The 9,951-nt window shown below is 48.1% G+C and overlaps 1 protein-coding gene across 5 annotated transcripts in view; it reads left to right on the top strand.

Moving 5' to 3' along the window:
• The first annotated feature begins 364 nt into the window (after positions 1-364).
• apbb2b (amyloid beta (A4) precursor protein-binding, family B, member 2b) overlaps positions 365-9,951 on the top strand; it is a 33,586-nt gene continuing 23,999 nt past the window's right edge. For 4 of the 5 annotated variants that reach the window (XM_047816058.1, XM_027174386.2, XM_027174385.2 and 1 more), the window contains exon 1: positions 365-508. The gene's annotated coding sequence lies outside the window, so the exon portion shown is untranslated. Of the gene's footprint in view, positions 509-529; positions 854-9,951 lie in introns of those variants that run through there. The other variant, XM_047816055.1, reaches the window with a different exon arrangement.

Genomic DNA, 9,951 nt, shown 5'->3' with positions numbered 1-9,951 from the left:
TTAAAAAGAGCACAGATGGTTAATGATATATCACTCCCTCTTGCTCTACAGGATCAGCTCTATTTCAACCACACACACTCTCACACTCTCTCTCTCTCTCTCTCTCTCTCTCTCTCTCTCTCTCTCTCACACACACACACACACACACACACACACTCTCTCTCTCTCTAAAACACTCGCACATTCACTCTCTCAACACACTCTCACACGGTTTATTTGCTTTTTGTAGGATCCCCTCAGCAACCTTCTAATATCATTATATTTCTGATAACAGGTTTAATTAAATAATATTAGTTTTTTTTTTCTTTTCTTCTTTACCTCAGAAGATACACCAGGTCGGATTGAGACACACCCCTTTTCGTCCTGCCCTTTTTCGGGGGGGGGGGGGGCTTCCTGTTGGCTCGCGCACTGATTGGCACGCGCTCTTCCTGCGCGACATCTGGAAGGGAGGAGAGACAGAAAAGGAGAAACGGAGAGATAGAACTAAAAGAGGATACCAACTGCTGAGGTAAGCCGTTAGGAAACTCTTTAAGAACATAGAGGCGGTGTATACGGTACGTTTTAGCGAGGAAATAATGGAAACTTCTGGAAAAAGATTTTCGCCCTTGAGCGCGAGCCAGCGTGCGCGCGCGCGCGCGTAAGCACAGACCCCTCGTTTGTCTGCGTTATTCTCTGTATTCAGGGCGACGGTTTATCTTGTTAGCATCGTGCTAACGGTAATATTTCTAGGTTTGTTTACTGAAGGATTTTCTGAAGGACAAGAAAAGAATTCCTGTGTTTTTTTAGCCACGGGTGAAGCTTTAAGCCCCTTCCTCAGATTGGGCCAAAGCCAACGGCATCAACACAACACACAGTATGTATTTAATATGCACACACCCGTGAGATACATATATATAACACCGCTGTGTTTGTGTATGTGACGTGCACAAACCTCACCACACACATAAAGGCTGGTGTTTAATGCGGCATCGCCATGACAGACGTGTTTATAAAGGTTTCTGGAGTCGGTTGTTTACATAACAACGTCTTTATCGTTAAATTGCTTCCAGACAGCAGAAACGCCAACTCGGGTTAATCTGAGGGTTTGTTTGTGCCCAGATTTCAGCCTCATTTCACTGCGTGTTTATGTGAGAGCTGGGAATGTAGACGTCTCCCGGAGCGCGATTCTGATTGGCTAATCGCAAATTGGGAACTGATTAATATTCATGAGGCTAAAGTGTGTGTGAGTGAGTGAGTGAGTGAGTGAGTGAGTGAGTGAGTGAGTGAGTGAGTGAGTGAGTGAGTGAGTGAGTGAGTGTATGTGAGTGAGTGAGTGAGTGTGTGAGTGAGTGAGAGAGAGTGAGTGTGTGTGTGTGTGAGTGAAGTGAGTGAGTGAGTGAGTGAGTGAGTGAGTGAGTGAGTGAGTGAGTGAGTGAGAGAGTGAGTGTGTGTGTGTGTGAGTGAAGTGAGTGAGTGAGTGAAGTGAGTGTGCGTGAGAGTGTGCGTGAGAGTGAGTGTGTGAGTGAGTGTGTGAGTGAGTGTGTGAGTGAGTGTGTGAGTGAGTGTGTGAGAGTGAGTGAGTGAGTGAGAGAGAGTGAGTGTGTGAGTGGCTTGACCGTGACCACAGGGATCAGTGTGTGGCTTTGTGGGCATGGGACATTTTTATTTATTTATTTATTTTACAGCCAAAAAAAAACTGGGTGAGCGGTTTGGCAAGTGTGTGGCCATGTAGATATTTATTTATTTTTATTTGTTTTATTTATTTATTTTAAAGCTTTTTACCCTGTGATATTTAATGAATTCATAAAAATTTAAAAAGCTTATTTAATTAATGTTTTGTCTAAACAATAACAGACGTGTGTTACTGAGAAAACAGTCGAGAGTTACAGCACATCTGGGTGTCATTATGCCCCAGCTATCAGTCAATGATTTTATTGGTTAATGACTTAACCAATCACGTTACCTATTTAACATATAGCCACACCTATAATGTGTCCTTAACCACAACATATCTATTATGTTAACCAGCGAGAACTAAATCATGACCTCACAGAAAAGCTGTATGAAAGTTTAAAAAAAAGCTCGATCGTTTAGAAATCAAAGCCGCTTTATTCCTGCGCTAAAGAAAGAACCGAAAGAAAAGACGAAAACGAACCACTCTGTGATTTGCTATAAAATCCACAAACAACTACGGCGTACCAATTAAAAAATATCTGAGTCATTATGTAACAGCATATGGTGTCCAGACAGACACATTTTTTTTCTTAATTAGCCAAAAAGCCATTAATCCTTTACCCCAGCCTGGAGATAATTGGGGAATTTGGTTGACCGTGAAGACCGTATTGTTGTTAAAAGAGAAAAGAGTCACGTCAGGGTTTCACGAGGCTAAGATTTGGCTATATGACAAAGTTTGCTCGATGCTGATCAGACATATAATCGCTAAGGGCTGATGGATTACACACTTCTGGAATGATTGTCTTTTTGGCACAGCATGTGATAAATAATATCTGTGTACAGGGAAAGATTTTGCTCAGGTTTGGGTTATTATCACCTTAAATGTAGCTGTTATGCGGTGAATTTTGTTTAAGAAGGAATGCACATGGGCAGTGACGATACTCAAACAAACGGTGGCATTAAGGACTTGATGGATCATTATTAAGAGAACAAAACGTGCTGGGAAAACATTCCCCATGTCGTCACACCACCTCTACAAGCTTGGACTGTTGACACCAGGCAGGTTGGATTCATAGATTCATGCTGTTGGTGCTGAGTTTTGATCTTAATGTCTCTGTGCCGAGATTCATCAGACCAAACTACGTTTGTCCAGTCTTCATCTGTCTAGTCTGTCCAGTCTTCATGTGTCATCTGTCTTCATCAGTCTTCTATCTTTTACCCTTTACGTTATTACCTGACAAGTGTTGTAGCTCATCTGCCTTGTTGTTTGATGTGTTGTGCACCTTGAGATGCTTTTCTGCTAAACCACGTCGTACAGAGCATGAGGGTCATCATCAGTTCGAACCAGTCTGGCCATTCTCTGTTGATCTCTCTCATTGACGAGGCATTTCTGTCCGCAGAAACAGAGAGAAACTTCTAGAGACTGTCGTGTGTAAAAATGCCATCAGATCAGCAGTGTTAGAAATACTCAAACCACTAACTAAGCTGTCCAGCACCTCTTTCTGAGGGTTGATGTGAACATTACCTGAAGGTGTTGGGTCATATCTAGGGTTAGGTTTTAAGGTTGTGCAGAAGTTCAGGTGTTCCTATTAAAGTGACAGGTGAGAAAGTTAAAACAAAACATTTCAGGAGTAGGTCAATGGGAGACGATTAGTTCGGTTTACATGAAAGATAATTGCAATTGTACAGATATGAAATGGTGAAGCAGTCACAGTGCAAGGTCTCATCAGTCCAGTTATAGCGTTCAAGCTCCTCTTTACTGTTCAACGTAAAGTGAAATTCTCACACAGCTTAATTAAGTCTGCCGCTGATCTACACAACCGTTGGTTTTATACGCTCAAATAAAATCGCCAGGAGATCTTTCTTAAAAACCCAATTATGTGAGCAGTATTTATTGCATCGTACCGTATAAATTTGAATGAACGAGGGAAGGCCGTTCCTCAGGAAGACCGTTAAAGATTATGAGTTCTGGTTTTGCCTGGAGATTTACAGAGTTAATCTTTAGAGCCGCTTCTTAGCTGTGATTTGATTCAAAGGAAGACAGACAGACTGACACAACAGTCAACAGCGTCTGAAATAAGAACCCCCCACCCCCAAACGTAGCTAAACAAGTCTGACAGCAGCATAGAAGCTAGCTACATACGGAGAACGGTGAAGAGATAAGCGGTTTTTCTTTTATACTGACTCTTATTCAGAGAGAATTTTTAAGTTTATACGTTTATGTCTTGCTCTACTTTATGAACGCAAGATGCCTGTGTGCAAACTGCAGGCAGCATCTCAGCAGTGCTTGGGCCCCTGAGATTGAAGCAGACAGGGTTTGGCCTGAATCTTCACCAGGGAATGATGTTTACAATATAACTTTGTCGTCACGTATCGCTGAGTCGATAGATTTGTTTCAGCCGAGCAAACGCACTTTGCAGGGTTTAGCCCTCGTGTGTAGAAATATGGCGCAGATTCTCAGCAGCAATGCAGCAGTGGAAAATGTGGCTGACCTGTTAAGCACATAAGATCACGAGCCACTTCAAACGGTGATCTTTTTTGCAGATGGGAGAGTAGTTTGTTCACACAGGGAACCGTGGATTCATCGAATTACAGAGTCTACACGTACTGTCCTCACTTTATTATTCACTTTATTTACTTTCAGATTGTGTGTTTGTTTATGAGCAGACAAGAAACCTGAAATGTTTTTTTTTTAAAAAGGATTATTATTAATTATTAGTATCTCCTGAATGCTCAGATGAAGGGACTCCAGTTCTTGGTTTAGTAAATCAACCCCCAGATAACTGGCAGTAGCAGAGTTTCTTTGCATCTGCATCTGATTTTGCTCAGGGACATGATGTCATCACTAACAATGCCAACGACCTCTAAAGTTAGGCTGTGTGTGTGTGGCTGTGTGTGTTCCAGAGTCTGACTCTAAATCTCTGCAATTTAAGGGTCTGGGAATTCTGACTTGGGGTACAAGCGAGAGTGTGTGTGCCTGAGGGTGAACACGCACGTTAATTGGAAGTCTGGAAGAAGGACTAAATCTGCACCCGTAGTTAATCTGTTACAACATGTTATTAACAATTAGCCATGCACGCACGCACACACGCACTATTTCCATCTTGTTTACATGACAGACACGTCTCCTGCATCCTCTCACTGATCCTGCATTCCAGCGTTGTACTGAACACACACACACGTCCTCACAGAGGGGTGTACATACTTTAGTGACAGGGATAAAAGGAGGAGTGTGTAGGGTGATAAAGTAGATCATGAACACCAATCCTGTGTTTGAGCTTCCTCTGGAGTGACTGTGGGCGTGTCGTATTGACGCTGCCTGGTTTGAGTTTTCAAGGCTGCTGTGTGTGTGTGTGTGTGTGTGTGTGTGTGTGTGTGTGTGTGTGTGTGTGTGTGTGTGTGTGTGTGTGTGTGTGTGTGTGAGACAGAGTGGGACTGTGAGACTGTCACACTGCTCATCTGATCAACTGCTGTTTCTGGCTTGACTCAGGGTTCTGAAACTGCTGTTTCATCCCCTACTCTCTCTCTCTGTGTGTGTGTGTGTGTGTGAGTGAGGGAGAGAGAGAGAGAGAGAGGTTTGATTTTTACCAACAAAATAGAACTGTACTGTTTCATTGTGTTTTACATTAAATATTTGTCACCGTGTGTGCGTAAACGGTTGAAACACACATTTACTTTGTTCTTACTCAATCTACAGGATCTGTGAGCTCACAAGAGATAAATTGTTGATTTTTCCTGTTTGTGCTTGTGAGTCTCTCTCTCTCTCTCCTTGGATGACCTCCTCACCAACCTGACTTTGTGTTTTTCTCCCCCACACACAACCCCATCAACCATCACACACACACACACACACACACATGATTGTGCTGCAAAAATTATATTCAAGCAGATGCTGTGTGTGTGTACGTTTCAGTTTCACGGCTGTCAAATGTGCTGGATGTTTATGATAATTTTTCATGTCTCGGAGAGGGCATATTGAGACAGCAGACAACTAGAGTTTGGAATTGTGTGTGTGTGTGTGTGTGCGCGTGCGCGCTTAGGGGTGCAGGGGTAATACATATTCATGTCCCTCACCGGCAGTGAGGGTTTGACAGTAAAAGTTACAGATCCCGCTCTCACATATGAGCATTTCGTCATTTCATCCTTCATCCTTTCATCTGTGCACACGGAAAAGGCTAAATATTTTACAGAAGTGTTTTTCACAGCAAATTTTTTTTAAAGAATGATGGCTTTTGTAGGAAAGTACATAAGTCACACCATGACTGTGTGTGTGCATGTGTGTGTGTGTGTGTGTTAAAGAAAAAAGTTTGCTCTCAATGTCCTCATCCTGATGCTTTTTAAAGAACTGGTATATTTGCAGGACAAACTCTCTCCCTCTCTCTGTGTCTCTGTCTCTCTCTCTCTGTCTGTGTCTCTTCCTTTCTTGTATTGCACCTCCTTTTGTGTGTGTGTGTGTGTGTGTGTGTTCCTGCATATTTGTGTGTATGAGACATGCTTACCGCTCAAACATCCTCTCTGTGTATTGTTCAGCCTTCCACATCCGGGGTCCTGGTTTCCCGGTTCCTGTTTAAGCTCATTCTTTATGCTGTATTTGAAAAAAACATACAGGATGAGAAACACAACAAGAGCCGTGTTGAGAAACCTACGAAACTTCGAGAACCAAAAATGTTGAGTAAATTTAATACTCGGTTGATATTTTGTGTACATTAAACACAGGCTAGTGTTTAATGTACACAAAAGCTGACTTATTATAAGCTGAATAAGGCTGGAGTTGGTAGTGGTGTAGAGCAGAGGAGTGTGTGTGTTTGTGTTGGCTCATGACGCTGTGTGTGACCATTGTAAAGCCAGCTGAAGTGGACACGGCTCAGGGTCAGAGACACTGATGTCATCAGTGCTATTCCTGGAAGTGATCCCTGCTGTCAGGGTGAAGATCCTTAGAAGCCTTGAAGAGACCGAGAGACAGACAGACAGATGGACGCACACTGGATGTCCTGCTCTCTAATTGGATAGCCAGTTCCTAACTAACCTCTTTACTGACTCCTGCTCACTCTGTCACTCTGACACAACAGGAAATATCTTGTCTCTTTACCTCTCTGTGTCTTTGGTTTCGAGATTTAATGCGTGTGTGTATGAGTGTCTGAGTATGTGTGTCTCTGTGTGCATGTATGAGTGTCTCTGAGTGTGTGTGTGTGTCTCTGCGCGTGTGTGTGTCTCTGCGCGTGTGTGTGTCTCTGCGCGTGTGTGTGTCTCTGCGCGTGTGTGTGTCTCTGCGCGTGTGTGTGTCTCTGCGCGTGTGTGTGTCTCTGCGCGTGTGTGTGTCTCTCTGCGCGCGTGTGTCTCTCTCTGCGCGCGCGTGTGTGTGTCTCTCTCTGCGCGCGTGTGTGTGTGTCTCTGCGCGTGTGTGTGTCTCTCCGCGTGTGTGTGTGTGTGTCTCTCCGTGTGTGTGTGTGTCTCTCCGCGCGCGTGTGTGTGTGTGTCTCTCCGCGCGCGTGTGTGTGTGTGTGTGTCTCTCCGTGTGTGTGTGTGTGTCTCTCCGTGTGTGTGTGTGTCTCTGCGCGCGCGTGTGTGTGTGCGTGTGTGTCTGAGCGCGTATGTGTCTCTCTGCGCGTGTGTGTCTCTCCGCGCGTGCGTGTCTCTCCGCGCGTGCGTGTCTCTCCGCGCGTGCGTGTCTCTCCGCGCGCGCGTGTGTCTCTCCGCGCGCGCGTGTGTCTCTCCGCGCGCGCGTGTGTCTCTCCGCGCGCGCGTGTGTCTCTCCGCGCGCGCGTGTGTCTCTCCGCGCGCGCGTGTGTCTCTCCGCGCGCGCGTGTGCGCGTGTCTCTCTGCGCGCGCGCGCGTGTCTCTCTGCGCGCGCGCGCGTGTCTCTCTGCGCGCGCGCGCGTGTCTCTCTGCGCGCGCGCGTGTCTCTCTGCGCGCGCGCGCGTGTCTCTCTGCGCGCGCGCGCGTGTCTCTCTGCGCGCGCGCGTGTGTCTCTCTGCGCGCGCGCGTGTGTGTCTCTGCGCGCGCGTGTGTGTGTCTCTGCGCGCGTGTGTGTGTCTCTGCGCGCGTGTGTGTGTCTCTGCGCGCGTGTGTGTGTCTCTGCGAGTGTGTGTGTGTCTCTGCGAGTGTGTGTGTGTCTCTGCGCGCGCGTGTGTGTGTCTCTCTGCGCGCGCGTGTGTGTGTCTCTCTCTGCGCGCGCGTGTGTGTGTCTCTCTCTGCGCGCGTGTGTGTGTGTCTCTGCGCGTGTGTGTGTCTCTCCGCGTGTGTGTGTGTGTGTGTCTCTCCGCGCGTGTGTGTGTGTGTCTCTCCGCGCGTGTGTGTGTGTCTCTCTGCGCGCGCGTGTGTGTCTCTCTGCGCGCGCGTGTGTGTCTCTCTGCGCGCGCGTGTGTGTCTCTCTGCGCGCGCGTGTGTGTCTCTCTGCGCGCGCGTGTGTGTCTCTCTGCGCGCGCGTGTGTGTCTCTCTCTGCGCGCGCGTGTGTGTCTCTCTGCGCGCGCGTGTGTGTCTCTCTGCGCGCGCGTGTGTGTCTCTCTGCGCGCGCGGGTGTGTCTCTCTGCGCGCGCGCGTGTGTCTCTCTGCGCGCGCGCGTGTGTCTCTGCGCGCGCGCGTGTGTGTCTCTGCGCGCGCGCGTGTGTGTCTCTGCGCGCGCGCGAGTGTCTCTCTGCGCGCGCGCGCGTGTGTCTCTGCGCGCGCGCGCGTGTGTCTGCGCGCGCGCGCGTGTGTCTGCGCGCGCGCGCGCGTGTGTCTGCGCGCGCGCGCGCGTGTCTGCGCGCGCGCGCGTGTGTCTCTCCGCGCGCGCGTGTGTCTCTCCGCGCGCGCGTGTGTCTCTCCGCGCGCGCGTGTGTCTCTCCGCGCGCGCGTGTGTCTCTCCGCGCGCGCGTGTGTCTCTGCGCGCGCGCGTGTGTGTGTGTCTCTCTGCGCGCGCGCGTGTGTGTGTCTCTCCGCGCGCGCGCGTGTGTGTGTCTCTCCGCGCGCGCGCGTGTGTGTGTCTCTGCGCGCGCGTGTGTGTGTGTCTCTGAGCACGTGTGTGTGTCTGAGCACGTGTGTGTGTGTCTGTGTGTGTGTTTGTATACATGCACTTAATTGTGTAGGAGTGCGCGTAAATGACTATGTGTGTGACAGAAGGAGAAAGTTCCTTGTCTTCCTCTGATCATCTGCAATTATTCCAAAATGTCAGAAGACAGCAGTTAATTTGGAGGCCAGTGTTAAACTTTGGTCCCTGTGTGGGCACGTGTCAGTCACAGACGTATTAATCCAAGGCTGAGTCCATATTAATGCATCCTGCTGGATCTTATGTAAGAGATGTGAGAGGGGGAAAAATAACGACCCAGGCAGAGGAGAGGAAAACCACCACGTGGGTCTTCACCAGACACCGTATTACAGGACTTGCTTACACTGTGGCCACAGACTTGTTGTCATGGTTACACTCCAACATATTGATACCATAGACCACGATGAGAGTCGATTTAGAGCTGTGAATAAATACATTCTTCTGTCTGATTGTCTTCAAACATTCTGTTGATCATCAGCCTTTTCTTTAAATGAGCCACTTAATCATATCACTCTTTTCATCCCAGTCTTTTCTTTCCTGCCATCTTTTCAGTATTTTGTTCATCGCGTTCATGTATGCGTGCGTTTGTGTCCACAACGTTGGCTATTTGGAGATATATATTTTTTCCCCCAAGGGTTGGTCTTACTGTAAACAGTCCCACACGTGTGCGCATGCACACACACACACACACGCAAAGTGCCTCTCTGCCCAAATGTATTTTTGTTCAGCACCGTAGCATGAGTGATACTGTACACACTCGATAAAGAGCTCCCACTCACGACTTGCCTCTCGCTCCATGTATCAGTTGTGCTGGATTCTGTTAGCATGTGTGTGTTGAACGAACCTGATTTTAATAAGAGACTGAGAGACTGTATAGAAGTGTACAAATGTGTGGAAGTGTACAGCAGGCTGTGGGTGAGAGTGTCTGTGTGTGGGTGAGAGTCTGTGTGTGGGTGAGTGTATGTGTGTGTGGGTCAGAGTCTGTGTTCTGTGTGGGTGGGTGGGTGAGGGTGTGGGTGAGAGTCTGTGTGTGGGTGGGTGTGGGTGAGAGTCTGTGTGTGGGTGAGAGTGTATATGTGTGTGTGGGTGAGAGTCTGTGTGTGGGTGGGTGTGGGTGAGAGTCTGTGTGTGGGTGGGTGAGAGTCTGTGTGTGGGTGGGTGAGGGTGGGAGTGGGGGGTGAGAGTCTGTGTGGGTGTTTGGGTGAGAGTCTGTGTGGGTGAGAGTCTGTGTGGGTGAGAGTCTGTGTGGGTGAGAGTCTGTGTGGGTGAGAGT

This window comes from Tachysurus fulvidraco, chromosome 7 (genome assembly GCF_022655615.1).
Source record: "Tachysurus fulvidraco isolate hzauxx_2018 chromosome 7, HZAU_PFXX_2.0, whole genome shotgun sequence".
Classification (NCBI taxonomy): domain Eukaryota; kingdom Metazoa; phylum Chordata; class Actinopteri; order Siluriformes; family Bagridae; genus Tachysurus; species Tachysurus fulvidraco.
Note: the sequence above shows the minus strand (reverse complement) of the source record. Positions and strands in the feature narration are given on the sequence as shown.